This window comes from Tamandua tetradactyla, chromosome 19, assembly GCF_023851605.1.
Source record: "Tamandua tetradactyla isolate mTamTet1 chromosome 19, mTamTet1.pri, whole genome shotgun sequence".
Classification (NCBI taxonomy): Eukaryota; Metazoa; Chordata; class Mammalia; order Pilosa; family Myrmecophagidae; genus Tamandua; species Tamandua tetradactyla.
Window position 1 is genome coordinate 69,940,078 of NC_135345.1, and position 16,044 is coordinate 69,956,121.

Sequence of the window (16,044 nt, forward strand, 5' to 3'; positions counted from 1 at the left end):
ATTGTGTAAATTTATATTTTTGAAATTAAATTTATTTGTGTATGAAATTTACTTGTATGAAGTTAAATCTTTTTAGAAAATGATTCTTTGAGTCCTCAGCTTTAGATATGCTGAAACTTATATTTTAAATAATTTATAAGAAACTTATTTCAATATTATCAAATCACATAAAATACTCTTAACAGCTCCAATAGCAATTGCATCAGTAGAAAAAGGTGTCTCAAAATTAAAAATTCTTAAAATTTAATTGTGACTGACGGTGGCACGGCGGGCTTTGGGGCAGCCTGCAGGGCGCTGGGGCCAAGGTACGCGCGTGTGGACGCGGACACTGGTTGCGATGAGTGAGCTCCGGCTGGAGGCAGGAGAGCTGGGCAGAGCCATGGACAGTATAGTGGCAGCATTTGGAGAGACCATTGAAACGGCAGGATTTTCAGGCCGCCATGTTTTGCAAACCATGATGCACATGAAGCCTCAAGTAAAACAAGTTTTCAAAGTCTCTCAAAATCTGTAAGACTTTACTATAGTTTTTGATAATTCTTTGCTGCCTGCGTGTGAAGTCTAGAGACTCCAGAGGTGGCTATTACAGAGGTGGGTTTGAACCTAAAGTGCCAAAATGGCAAGCAGTGTTATTAGTAGGTGTAAGCCCCACTGCCAATAAAGGAACAATGAGCTTGCTCATTGCTGGATTATGCCCTTAAATCACCCAGACAAGGGAAGATCTCCTTATTTAGCAACCAACATTAATGAAGCTAAAGATTTACTAGAAGGTCAAGCTAAGAAATGATGTAAATGTATGATGAAAATTTTAAGTTCATGTTAGTTGTTTATATGTATCCAGCTTTTTTATATGTATATGATTACCATTTGTAATAAAATGCCTCAAAGCTGTAATTTTAATAAATGATTTAGCACGAAGCCGTGTTATAATTTTAAAGTTGCAAATTTGAAATCCGATTACAGACTATTTTAGGATATTTGGAGGTTAATTATTAATTAAGGATAAATGTACTTATACCATTTAATTAGAAATATTCACTCCTCATTTAGCTAGTAAGTTGGTACTGATATATACCAGACGTTTCTCAAGGCAAGGTGAACCTGACAGTCCCAGCACTCAAGGAGCTCCCGGTTTAATGGGGGGCTAATAAACAGGTAATTAAAATGCAATGATGTTATGATAGAATTAGCACAAACTGCTATGTAGGAGGGTCTCATCTCACCAGAAGAAAAGGTTGTTTAAGATACAGAGAACTATATTATAAAAAGTAAAGGCCCAGCTACTTGGATCCTTGCAGCTAAGTGCATAAGAATTGATCCACTACATGTATATCATAAGATTTCATACTTTTAAAACTACAATAGTGTTACAAAAAGAAATTTTGGAAGGCGGTCCTGTTTTTAATTAAGAATGTATTTACATTATGTTCAGCTAGCCCCTTGACCATTTATAAACTGTTCCTTCAATTGGTTATCTTTTGACAAAGTTTTGAGGCTGTTGTGATCCATCTTAAGCACTGCTAGAGAAACTGAAAATGCCCTCAATGTCAAAATATTTCTCAGCTTGGACTCTGAAGAATTTAAACGCTGATGAATTTAAATGACATTTGAAGGCAAATGGCTCACAGTTCTTCTAACTTTAAAATGTATAAAGTGTCATAAGGATCTTAACCAGAAATGTATAAAATACCTAAGGTAAATTAGTCTGTGGTCACCGAAAGGAGTATTAGGTATTGTACAGTTCTAAGATGAATATATTTTATTACCTACCATCTAAGCTTTCTTAGATCATCTTACAGAGTTAATCATTAATTAATTATTAATGGAGTTCACAAGAAATGTCAAAGTAAAAATAGAGCTAGTCGTTTGGTGTTGGTATGTGTTTGGGGCATTGTGAAGTATTGGTATATGTGCTGTTGTCGCTTATTTTTCATCCTGTTCCATTTAAAATCTTTCTGATCAGGTCTGTTAATTGTGTCTTCAGAATATGATAAAGCATCAGCCTAAGGAAAAAAATAATAATTGTGACGCCAGAAGTATCCACATAGCAGTGGAATAGATTTGGAGACGCCAGTATGAATTTACTTCTTAGTTTAATATGGATGCAGATGGTTTCATACAGAAATATTTATAGGTAATATCTACATACATTGGTTATTACACACTCATATATTTCCTTGCTTTCTCAGTTGAGGTGGCCTAGAAGCAATTACAGCCCAGGAGCAACAAGCATATATAGAAGAGATCTTGGTTTCTAACACCAATAAAAGAAAATAGGGTTCTGTATTAGTTTCCTAAATGCTAAAACAAAGACAATATGTTGAGTTGGCATAACAACAGAAATTGATTGATTCACAAACTAGAAGGTTTGCTTCCTTCCAGGGTCAGTATCGTCTGGCTGGCCAGAAATCACTGGAAAACTGTCACATGGCAATACACACAGGGACATCTTTTCCTTCCTCTTCCACGTTTTGTTAACTTCCTGCTTCTTACTACTTCCTGTGGCCTCACCTCCTGCATCTAATTTCTTCAACTTCTAAGGATTTCAGCCATATTGGATTAAGGCTTCCCCTCATTCATTTCGGAACACCTTAACTAATCACATCTTTTCAGGTGCTACTTACAAGTGGGTTCCCACCCGCAAGACCAAGGGTTGTGATCCATGCATGTCTTTTGTGTAGACATGATTCTTTCCTTGGAGAAATGGCTGATTTTAGGACTGGAACAGGATATATATATCTTGATGTGTATATAGCTTGAAGTATCCTGTAAGGCCATAAAGTGAGGAAGGGCTCAAACAAACAGCACAATGATGGGGGTATGTCAGAGGGACACAAGTGCCAACTGTAAGGACTCCGAACAGCTAATTCTGGATCAATTTGAGCAACAAAATTAATGAGGCTTAATTCTGTACTTCTTGGTGTGGGTTGTACATGGTGACTTCTTTCCAAAGAGTATAAATGAAAAGGGTTGGGTGGGGGGAGCGTAGTAATTTTACAGAGGAGAAACCTGACAAATCCTCCTTCAACCAGGTGATCAAGCTAAACATCATCTGCAATAAGTCATGTTGCTAGTATGTTCCCTTCATAGGGTATGATGAAAATAGCACTTTGCTTCTCTGGTATACTTTTAAAAAACCCATAATCTCAGTCTAATTATGACAAAAACATCAGATAAATCCTAATTAGATGACATTCTACTGACCAGTATTCCTCAAAACTCTCACGGTCTTCAAAAACAAAGAAAGTTTGAGAAATTGTCATAGCCAAGTAGAGCCTAAGGAGACATGGCAACCAAAGGTAAGGAAATCTAAATAACTATGGACTTTAGTTAATAAATTAATATTGATTTATTAATTGCAATAAATGCACCATTCTAATATAAGGTGTTAACCATAGGGGTAACTGTGTGGCATGTATGGAAACTCTTTGCACTATCATCACACTTTTTTCTGTAAATTTTTTTTTTTTTTTAACATGGGCAGGCACTGGGAATCGAACCTGGGTCCCCAGCATGGCAGGTGAGAACTCTGGCAGTGAGCCACTATGGTCTGCCTTTTTTCTGTAAATCTAAAACTGTTGTGATATAAAAGTTTAATTTAAAATAAATTTTTAGATAAAAGTTTTATTTAAAAATACTAGAAAGTTAATTTTAACCTTTCTAAGTCCAATTGACATTATTTTCAGTTACATCAATTGATAAAATTATACATTTTGATGACTACATTTCCAGAAAAGTAAGCCAAAAAAAAATGTATGGCAAGGCAAAATATTACAATATAAAGTATTTTTATTTATGTCATCTAAAATTATAATAAAATATTATATTTTAAAATTTATTAGTATATGTTATCATTCGTACCCCTATTATGTTTTATAGGTAATAAAATATTTTTAAAGGAAAAAGCTTTACAGGACTTTGCATTTTCCTTTTTTACTGGGTCCCTCAAATTAGGTAGCTGGCCTTGCTCCTACCTCACAGGGCTGTTAGGAAGTAGGACATAATCTATGTTAAGAACTTTGTTCAATATCTGCTACATAGGAAGTGCTTAATTCTGTTATTTTTAAGGAGCTTATTATCAGGGCTGATATTTATACCCAAGAACAATCAGTCTTTGGAGAATGATTTCAACACTTTGGTTAAACTTTTAACTACTTCGAAGCAAAATCAATTTAAGATCCAACCAATTGATACTATCTAGCTGGTGACCAGCATACACTTCTGCATGTGAAATTAAATATTTGAAAACAAAAAGGTATGTAGAAATATGGTTTGGGAATAGTTTCCGGCATGACTAAGATTTGCTGGTTTCCTGGTGTCATTCTGAGCACTTTCAGCACTTCCTGCTTTTAGTCCTCACAGTGCTGTGAAGTGTGCATTACTCATATTAAATCAGAGAGCAAACTGAAATCAGTGAGTTGCATAAGCTTCTCATGACAATATGAGTAACGGGATTGAGATGAGAGTTGAATTTTTTGTACGATTGTGTAGTTTTCATTACCTCACAATGTTTCACATTTCTCATGTTGAAGGTACACTTTGCTTTGGTTATCATTTTCTCACTTTGGTGCATACTGCAAAATGAATGGATGTGTTTAGTGAAATTATTTTCAACAAGTCAGAATTAAGAAGAATGGCTTATTCCCCTTCTCCTTTATTAAGTTCAATTTTCAGAAATAAATGTTTCTTTAAACCACTGTCATCCTCTATCATGATCTTACTCCCTTCAGAGTCTGTTGGGACATGGATGGGACTCAGTTTTTGTGCATTTCTTGGACTCTCGACCATAATTTTCTGCAGTATTCTTTTGATGATCTTCCAACTGCAACCCTATACAGATCATAGATGCGGGGCCTTCGGACTTTGTTGAAGAAAACCTGTTGGTGCGTTCATGATGGGGATCATGTTTTCATGGTACTGCCATGAAACCCGCTTGGCCAGCCAGTTCCACTGAGGTGGCTGTTCTGAGTCCCTCATGGGGATCTCAGGAAAAACCTGATAGCACATTGCCTTGCCCTCACTGTGTACTTCTTGCTTCTCATGTAGGTTCTTCCTGTTGCCTCTGAGACACTGTAACAGTGCGTATCCGGTTGGGTCTGACGTCTGCAGCCTATTGGTGGGAGTAGGAAAGTGTCACTGACTTGCTTCTGGTGACTAGCTCCCCTCATACAGTGTGGGTCCTGCTCTGGATGCTGTCACGGTTTTCTTGAGATGTAGTTTCCCCATGGGGTCAAGTGGTACAAGCTAGAAATGTGGGGTGGTTGATGAGCCGTAGAGTGAACTTTATCCACTGAAAGATAAAAGTCGATGGATAAATTCTTCTCCTTTCCTATCCATGGAAAGATATTCAGAAACATATAGACTTCCTGAAAATAACCCACTGGTTTGTTACAAAACCCCAACCAGGTTAGGAATGTAGTTGATGACCCTTGCATCTGCTCTCCACCCCTTCCTACTCCATTGCCCCCTTTCCCTCACTTCCTCTTCCCTAGAATTGCACAACCCATAAAATATTTTCTTTTAACCTCAGGTTCCATTTTCTGGGAAATCCAAGCTAATACAATTCTGAGTCTAAGATCCCCTCCTAATGAGCCTCTCTTCCTAGAATCAAATCGTATTCACCTTGTTAAGGATCAACAATGTCTTTAAATTGTAAAACTGTATTTTAAAATTTACTTATAGTAATAGATTGAGAGGCAAAAGGGGAACAGAAAAAAGGACCATACTTACTGTGACCCAAGAAAGCCACAGAAGAGATTGTTCCAATAACAGAATCATGTCAAATTTTCTGACCCCAGCTTTGGCACTTTTGTTGGTAAAAGATTATATGGTGAATGGAAAGGAGCCATAATATAATGATTCAAGTCACTAACACTGAAAATTCCTTGTCTGATTTGCAAGAGGTGAAGCTTTGTTTTCTTCATTGTTTGTTTGTATTTTTAGGAACAGACTTGTCAGAAATAATTCTGATGTAGCAATGTGTGAGTAGATAGATAAGCAGATTATCCAATATGTAATTGTTTATTTGCTTACTGTTTTGATTTATGTTAATGTATGCTATGCATTCATGGACAATACCTGAGCAAATTTGCTAAAGATCTGTGTTTAAAGAATGACAGCCAGAATGGAGTGAGTAAATGAGCATAGGATGACTACTATTTTCACTCCCCTCCCTAAAGGAAAATGAAATGACTACAACCCCATAAAACCCTCTGAAGAGAAAACTTTACTCTCATAAAATACTTTAATAGAGCTATCAACTTTGCCCTAAAGTTAGTGATGATCTGGTAGATTTGGAACCACATGTGCCAGAATAAAGGACTGGGAACCCAATAAACATGATAGAGGGTCATACAATGTGACACTGTTATTAAAATTCAGATGTCTCCTGATATAATACTACATGTGTATTTGGGGTCACATTACATTTTTTTATCTTATGTTTAATATGCTATTTGGTAACCTGCTTGCTTGATATATGGGAATGGATCTTGTTTGTATTACACATTTAAGCAATCTTTATGACACCATCCTTGTGGTGGCTGGGGTTGTAGGAGTTCAGGATGTATTGGTAGTCGAGTAGGCACCCTGGTAGAATGCATTATGCAATTCTAAATATTACATTAGAAGTTTAGCTTATCTCGGGTTAGAGGAAGCTCTGAGTAACATCTTGATCATTTGAGCACCAAAATGAATAGCTGTATCATGTACTTATATCTCAAAAGCAATGTTCTTTCATATCTTTAAGATGAAACCTTTTAGAACAAGACTTCCTCCTCCCTCTTATGTTTTTCATTTTAATTAGGTCGTCTTCCATGGCATCTTTTATATTAATAAGGTGCTTTCCTTTTAGAAAAAGAGCCAATATTTACTATAAAGAAGGGAAGAGTCTTCTGATGCTGTTTTTTTTTCTTCTTTTGCTGTTTTAATTTGATTTGTTCACTGAGATATGAAGATGATTGCATATAATATACATGCATTATAGTGTTAATATTATGTGGCTCTATTTATTCTGCAAATATTTTTGAAGGTACTCCATGACCAGGCACTGTTTTAGTGCTAGAGTGATGGTGATAAATACAATAGAGCCCTTGCTTTCATGGAGTTTACACTCAGTGAGAGAAGGCGGTAAACAAATAAATGCACAGTGTAATACCAGGTTGCATGAGGTGTTATAAAGCAAATTAAGCAGAATAAGGGTCTAGAAAGAGAAGGGGGTTGAGAAGTATTTTAGATAGAAAAATCAGAGAAAACTTCCCTGAGAAGGTGAGATTTTAAGTTAAGACCCTAAGAATGGCATTTATTGAAAATTTTTCAAATATCTATGTATTAATTGACACTTTTAAATAAAATAGTATTTTATGAATTTCAAAACCATCTCCACATATTTCAAAGTGGTAGATGATACATATTCTGGTTCAGGAATTGTTTGGAACACTAAGGGATTTAAAGATTCCTCATGACCACGTCACATGTTATTCTTCCCTTAGGGCTCCCAAGCTAGGAACCATCCTTCTAGACCCATCCTATACCCAACCTCATTCCCCAGTTCTTAGTGCGTTTCCTTCCTAGTGAGCCGAAATGTGCCATGCCCATTGCTTTGTTCAAGCCTATTACTCCCTTCGCCTGAAGTGCTAGGCATCTTTTGTGGTGGTTGCGGGGGAGCTGGTATTACTCTGTGCTGGACATTGCGCTCCATGCTTCATACAAATGACGATTATGTAAATAATTAGGGTTATGTGCAAGTCTGAAAAATAACTATTATTCCACATTTGAAGAGGAAAACTGTCTAATGAAAGTGGATCCATAGGATGGTAAAGATTATGGCGTTCACATCATACAGTGAAGAGGTTAAGAATCCTGTCTAAGTTCATACAGCTGGGCAGTGACAAGGTCAGAATTCCAACTCAGCTTCTGCCAACTCCAATGTCCATGCTTTCTAGCTTGTCTTCCTATAGGCCATTCTAGGACAGCTAGTCCTGTCTTAGTGCCCTGCGCACCTCCCTCTCTGGTTCCTATAGACCATTCTAGGACAGCTAGTCCTGTTTGTCTTAGTGCCCTGCGCACCTCCCTCTCTGGTTCCTATAGGCCATTCTAGGACAGCTAGTCCTGTCTTAGTGCCCTGTGCACCTCCCTCTCTGGTTCCTATAGGCCATTCTAGGACAGCTAGTCCTGTCTTAGTGCCCTGTGCACCTCCCTCTCTGGTTCCTATAGGCCATTCTAGGACAGCTAGTCCTGTCTTAGTGCCTGTGCACCTCCCTCTCTGGTTCCTATAGGCCATTCTAGGACAGCTAGCCCTGTCTTAGTGCCTGCGCACCTCCCTCTCTGGTTCCTATAGGCCATTCTAGAACAACTAGTCCTGTCTTAGTGCCTGCGCACCTCCCTCTCTGGTTCCTATAGACCATTCTAGGACAGCTAGTCCTGTCTTAGTGCCCTGCGCACCTCCCTCTCTGGTTCCTATAGGCCATTCTAGGACAGCTAGTCCTGTTTGTCTTAGTGCCCTGCGCACCTCCCTCTCTGGTTCCTATAGGCCATTCTAGAACAACTAGTCCTGTCTTAGTGCCTGCGCACCTCCCTCTCTGGTTCCTATAGACCATTCTAGGACAGCTAGTCCTGTCTTAGTGCCCTGCGCACCTCCCTCTCTGGTTCCTATAGACCATTCTAGGACAGCTAGTCCTGTCTTAGTGCCTGTGCACCTCCCTCTCTGGTTCCTATAGGCCATTCCAGGACAGCTAGTCCTTCTTAGTCCCCTGCGCACCTCCCTCTCTGGTTCCTATAGACCATTCTAGGACAGCTAGTCCTGTTTGTCTTAGTGCCCTGCGCACCTCCCTCTCTGGTTCCTATAGACCATTCTAGGACAGCTAGTCCTGTTTGTCTTAGTGCCCTGCGCACCTCCCTCTCTGGTTCCTATAGGCCATTCTAGGACAGCTAGTCCTGTCTTAGTGCCTGCGCACCTCCCTCTCTGGTTCCTATAGACCATTCTAGGACAGCTAGTCCTGTCTTAGTGCCCTGCGCACCTCCCTCTCTGGTTCCTATAGACCATTCTAGGACAGCTAGTCCTGTCTTAGTGCCTGTGCACCTCCCTCTCTGGTTCCTATAGGCCATTCCAGGACAGCTAGTCCTTCTTAGTCCCCTGCGCACCTCCCTCTCTGGTTCCTATAGACCATTCTAGGACAGCTAGTCCTGTTTGTCTTAGTGCCTGCGCACCTCCCTCTCTGGTTCCTATAGGCCATTCTAGGACAGCTAGTCCTGTTTGTCTTAGTGCCCTGCGCACCTCCCTCTCTGGTTCCTATAGGCCATTCTAGGACAGCTAGTCCTGTCTTAGTGCCTGCGCACCTCCCTCTCTGGTTCCTATAGACCATTCTAGGACAGCTAGTCCTGTTTGTCTTAGTGCCTGCGCACCTCCCTCTCTGGTTCCTATAGGCCATTCTAGGACAGCTAGTCCTGTCTTAGTGCCTGTGCACCTCCCTCTCTGGTTCCTATAGGCCATTCCAGGACAGCTAGTCCTGTCTTAGTGCCTGTGCACCTCCCTCTCTGGTTCCTATAGACAATTCTAGGACAGCTAGTCCTGTCTTAGTGCCCTGCGCACCTCCCTCTCTGGTTCCTATAGGCCATTCCAGGACAGCTAGTCCTTCTTAGTCCCCTGCGCACCTCCCTCTCTGGTTCCTATAGACCATCAGCTAGTCCTGTCTTAGTGCCTGTGCACCTCCCTCTCTGGTTCCTATAGACCATTCTAGGACAGCTAGTCCTGTCTTAGTGCCCTGCGCACCTCCCTCTCTGGTTCCTATAGGCCATTCCAGGACAGCTAGTCCTTCTTAGTCCCCTGCGCACCTCCCTCTCTGGTTCCTATAGACCATTCTAGGACAGCTAGTCCTGTTTGTCTTAGTGCCTGCGCACCTCCCTCTCTGGTTCCTATAGGCCATTCCAGGACAGCTAGTCCTTCTTAGTCCCCTGCGCACCTCCCTCTCTGGTTCCTATAGACCATTCTAGGACAGCTAGTCCTGTTTGTCTTAGTGCCCTGCGCACCTCCCTCTCTGGTTCCCATAGACCATTCTAGGACAGCTAGTCCTGTCTTAGTGCCTGCGCACCTCCCTCTCTGGTTCCTATAGACCATTCTAGGACAGCTAGTCCTGTCTTAGTGCCTGTGCACCTCCCTCTCTGGTTCCTATAGGCCATTCCAGGACAGCTAGTCCTGTCTTAGTGCCTGTGCACCTCCCTCTCTGGTTCCTATAGACAATTCTAGGACAGCTAGTCCTGTCTTAGTGCCCTGCGCACCTCCCTCTCTGGTTCCTATAGGCCATTCCAGGACAGCTAGTCCTTCTTAGTCCCCTGCGCACCTCCCTCTCTGGTTCCTATAGACCATCAGCTAGTCCTGTCTTAGTGCCTGTGCACCTCCCTCTCTGGTTCCTATAGACCATTCTAGGACAGCTAGTCCTGTCTTAGTGCCCTGCGCACCTCCCTCTCTGGTTCCTATAGGCCATTCCAGGACAGCTAGTCCTTCTTAGTCCCCTGCGCACCTCCCTCTCTGGTTCCTATAGACCATCAGCTAGTCCTGTCTTAGTGCCTGTGCACCTCCCTCTCTGGTTCCTATAGACCATTCTAGGACAGCTAGTCCTGTCTTAGTGCCCTGCGCACCTCCCTCTCTGGTTCCTATAGGCCATTCTAGGACAGCTAGTCCTGTCTTAGTGCCTGTGCACCTCCCTCTCTGGCGTTTTCTCAGAGTTGTGCTCAGTGGTCAGACTAATACTAGCTAATGTTGAGCAAGCCCTTATGTTGTGCCAGGCTTTGTGCTAGACACTGCCTACATTGTCACCTCTGATTTCATCGACTATATTCTTTTTTTGTAATTTATTTATTAATTAAAAAATAAACAAAATAAAACAACATACATATCAGTAATTCACAATATCGTCACTTAGTTGTGTATTCATCATTTCTTAGAACATTTGCATTAATTCAGAAATAAAAAGACAATAAAAAAATAAATAAAACAAACATAGGAAAGAAAAAAAATGATTATACCTACCAACCCCTTACCCCTCACTTTCATTGATCACTAGCATTTCAAACTAAATTTATTTTAGCATTTGTTCCCCCTATTATTTATTTTTATTACATATGTTCTACTCCTTTGTTGACAAGGTAGATAAAAGGAGCATCAGGCGCAAGATTTTCACAATCACACAGTCACATTGTGACAGCTGTATCATTATTCAATCATCCTCAAGAAACATGGCTACTGGAACACAGCTCTACATTTTCAGGCAGTTCCCTCCAGCCTCTCCATTACATCTTGAATAACAAGATGATATCTACTTGATGCATAAGAATAACCTCCAGGATAACCTCTCGACTCTGTTTGGAATCTCTCAGTCATTGACACTTTGTCTCATTTCCCTCTTCCCCCTTTGGGTGGAGAAGGTTTTCTCAATCCCTTGATGCTGAGTCTCTGCTGATTCCAAGATCTCTGTCCCATGTTGCCAGGAAGGTCCACACTCTTGGGAGTCATGTCCCATGTAGAGAGGGGTAGGGTAGTGAGACTGCTCGTTGTGTTGGCTGGAGAGAGAGGCTACATCTGAGAAACAAAAGAGGCTCTCTTGGGGGTGACTCTTAGGCCTAAATTTTAAGTAGGCTTGACCTATCCCCTGTGGGGTTAAGTTTCATATGAACAAACCCCAAGACTGGGGACAGCCTCAGCTTTGGTTGTCCACACTGCTTGTGAGAATATCAAGAATTCAACTTGGGGAAATTGAATTTCTCCCCATTCTCACCACTCCCTGAAGGGGGCTTTGCAGATACTTTTCCACTCACTGATTGAATCACTCTGGGATTCATCGGGACATCACTCTGGACAAACCAGCAAAATCTCATGTCCTACCTGAGATTCCAAGTACTTATGGCATTCAATCAAACTATCTACATAAGTTATATTAGGAAATGCACTAGTCAAAATACAAAGTTTGTAACAAATAAACATTTTTTTGCTTTAGTCTCACACAGAAGGTGACATTTTTTTTTTTTTTTTAAAGGGAAACATCTTTAAACATTTTCTTGTTTTATTGTATTTTGTTTGTTTGTTACATGGGCTGGGGCCGGGAATCGAACCGAGGTCCTCCGGCATAGCAGGCAAGCACTTTGCCCGCTGAGCCACCGCGGCCCGCCCAGAAGGTGACATTTTAAAATATTAATTACCATCTATTTTCAGTACCCTGCAATAATGACATTCCTTTTTTCCTTCTCATGCAAAAACATTTTTAAAATTGTACCTTGTACATTTCACTATTATTATATACTCTAAGCATTCCTAGATTATACCATCTCAATCTTTAACATCTATCTTTCTTTCTGATTTCATTTATGTCCCCATAAATGAAATCCTCCTCCCTCTATCATTCTCACATGCAGCTTCATTCAGTGTTTTAACATAATTGTATTACAGTTAAGTAGTATTGTGCTGTCCATTTCTGAGGTTTTGTATCCAGTCCTGTTGCACAGTCTGTATCCCTTCAGCTCCAATTACCGAATATTTTGCCTTATTTCTATCTCCTGATGGTCTCTTTTATCAACAAAATTCTCCAAGTTTATTCACTAATGTCTGTTCATATCAGTGAGACCATACAGTATTTGTCCTTTAATTTTTGGCTAGTCTCACTCAGCATAATGTTCTCAAGGTCCATCCATGTTGTTACATACTTCATAAGTTTATTCTGTCTTAGAGCTGCATAATATTCCATCCTATGTATATACCACAGTTTGTTTAGCCACTTGTCTGTTGATGGACATTTTGGCTGTTTCCATCTCCTTGCAATTGTAAATAATGCTGCTATAAACATTGGTGTGCAAATGTCCATTTGTGTCTTTGCCCTTATGTCCTCTAAGTAGATACCTAGCAATGGTATTGCTGGGTCATATGGCAATTCTATATTCAGCTTTTTGAGGAACTGCCAAACTGCCTTCCACAGCGGTTGCACCATTTGACATTCCCACCAACAGTGAATAAGTGTGCCTCTTTCTCCACATCCTCTCCAGCACTTGTTATTTTCTGTTTTGTTGATAATGGCCATTCTGGTGGGTGTGAGATGATATCTCATTGTGGTTTTGATTTGCATTTCTCTAATGGCCAGGGACATTGAGCATCTGTTAATGTGCCTTTTGGCCATTTGTATTTCCTCTTCTGAGAAGTGTCTGTTCAATTTTTTTTTCCATTTTGTAATTGGATTGGCTGTCTTTTTATTGTTGAGTTGAACAATCTCTTTATAAATTCTGGATGCTAGACCTTTATCTGATATGTCATTTCCAAATATTGCCTCTTATTGTGTAGGCTGTCTTTTTACTTTCTTGATGAAGTTCTCTGATGCACAAAAGTGTTTAATTTTGAGGAGTTCCCATTTCTTTCTTTCTTTCTTCAGTACTCTTGCTTTAAGTGTAAGGTCTATAAAACTGCCTCCAATTATAAGATTTATAAGATATTTCCCTACATTTTCCTCTAACTGTTTTATGGTCTTCGACCTGATGTTTAGATCTTTTATCCATTTTGAGTTAACTTTTGTATAGGGTGTGAGATACGGGTCCTCTTTCATTCTTTTGCATATGAATATCCAGTTAATTAGTCCTTCTTGATATGAGCTCATCTTTTCAGAATCTTACAAAAAGTATGTTTTCCATTTTGGGGCTGCCTTGCTTTATCCACTAGCATTTCATATGTTTTAGTTTAGACTTCCCAAGTTCATAGTCAAGGGTCATATTTTTCACTTCTTGACCAGGTTCAATAACAATACCGGTGCCAGACATATGTAAACTCAGAATACTTGGTGATTGATCACTAAACATATTTCTAATTATGTTATGTTTCTCTCTGTTTATGTTATTTTTCTTGAACAACCTAAAAACGACCCTGTCTTCCTTTCTTGCTCATTCTCCACAACTCCTTCAATACTTCTACCTAAAAAGGTCTATCTTTGGATTGATAGAGCTATCATATCCATATGATGTGATTGGTGGATAGATAGAATGAAACAGCAAATGTGGCAAAATATTAAAATTGTTGAATCTGGTTATCTGGGAGAGAGGTGGGCAAAATATATTGGAATTCGTGTGTATAGGTCTTGTGTTTTTTTGTACCTGTCTTGTAAGTTTGAAATTACTTCAAAATGAAAAGTTTAAGAAAAAATATTTTTAAAGAAAGACTTAACTATTTGCAGTTCTTCAAACAGGCTGTGTGCTCAGTTATACTTCCAATATTTTCTGTCTATTATTCCCTTTGCCTATAATGTTTTCTAACTCCTTAGTTTGGCAATCAGAGAAGCTTCAGCTTTTAAATTTCATTAAAGTGATATCTCCTCTTGAAATAATTCAGCTAAAGCAAAGTCTCTTCTTGAAAGAATTGCTGGATTTCCTAGGAGAAGTTTTAGGTCACCCCTATGTGCTCCTATGGGATTGTCTTATGTGATTATAGTATATATCACATTATTTTAAATTATATGTTTATCTACCTCCATGTGAGCTCTCAAAGAACAAGGGCAGTTTCTTATTCTTCTTTGATTTTGAGAATCTATTACTCAATACCTGGAACCTAATGACTCTTAGAAAATGTCTGTTGAATGAGTATATCAAACAATAAACATTTTTTATCACAGGTATCTAAAGTGTAAGAGCTGTAAAAATATTTGCTGGAAGAGTCTATAATGAACCAGGACAAAGAAATAATAAATAGTTTATAAAATGCAATACCATAGAGCCTAGGTATTTTCTAGGTTAAGGTTTGGCTAATGAACAATAAGAGTTTCACCTGAGAGAATGAACTCCTTCTTAATAAATTCTAGTAAAAAGAACTTTTTCAAAAATACCATTGGCTCTTTAGATACTTTTTATGGACTTAAAAAAAAATAAGATTCTCAGATTGTCTCCCATACATATGCAAAATTAAAAGAAAAAAGATACCCTGTACCTACAAAAGTAGCTTTTTATACTTGATTCAGCGTAGCAGAGTATTTGTCTGAGGGTATTTCGTCTGAATGGCTTTTAAGATTTTTGCAAGTCCAGAGGGCAATGCACATTGACTGAAATACTGGCATGGGGGATTGCAAATTCATTAGTGTGTTTGTGTACAGCACCCTTCCAAACAATTCTAAAATATTACCAGATCATAAAAATCCGATTTAAATTGCTTTCAAGTATATTTCCTTATGTTTACTAACACCTCCAGTCCACTTATAACCTAGCCACCTCCTTTTTTTTTTTTTTATACAAACTGGCTACAAAAGCACAGATACATGAATCATAGATTTATAATAAGCCTTCTCACTCAACTTCTCAGCCAGATGGGGACTACTGCTTCTAACATCCCTGATCGAATCATCCTTCCTTTGCCTGAGAACTACCAACAGCAGGAATTTCCTGACCATTTGATGCATTCATTCCATTCTGGCCAAGAAAAATTATTAAAATGTACCAAGGTACAGTTGTTCCTTCTGTAATGTTCAGTGAAGTTTCCTAATCTAGTTCCTCTTCATCATCAATCCTGAGAATATCTATAAGATACTCCTATTGACACATTTATTTTAAGGAATTTAACAAAAAAAAACACATAATTCCACATTAGTATTTATTAAATTGCAAATAATTACTTAAAAGAAATTTTAACTCATACAAATGCCAAACCATTTGGACTATTCTCAGGTCTCAAGTTTCAGCTTCTTTTCATTGTAGAGCTCTGCTGTATGCGCTTCTGTCTTCTTCATGAAACTCCTACCTCTACTTGTCAGCCAGACTTGTAGGAGATTTCTGGTTATTTTTTATAGTTGTTACTTTCCAACAATCTATTAGCCCTTTTGTGATCAAGTACTACTCATTTTATCCAACCCATGATTCCACCTCAATAATAATTTCCTAAGTCCCCAAAAGAGTGAAAGAGATCCTGACCGTTTTGTGTTTTTGTATATGAAGATTACTTTTTCCTTTCTTGCCAAGAGTCACTTTGAATTTTCTGTCCCTTTGTTCTCCAATATTGTACTCTCCAACCACATTCTGGTCTTCTGCTGTGTTTGC

General features: G+C 39.2%; 1 pseudogene; it reads left to right on the forward strand.

The window, feature by feature from the left end:
• The first annotated feature begins 379 nt into the window (after nucleotides 1-379).
• Nucleotides 380-784, forward strand: LOC143663674 (mitochondrial import inner membrane translocase subunit TIM14-like; annotated as a pseudogene).
• Nucleotides 785-16,044: the final 15,260 nt, after the last annotated feature.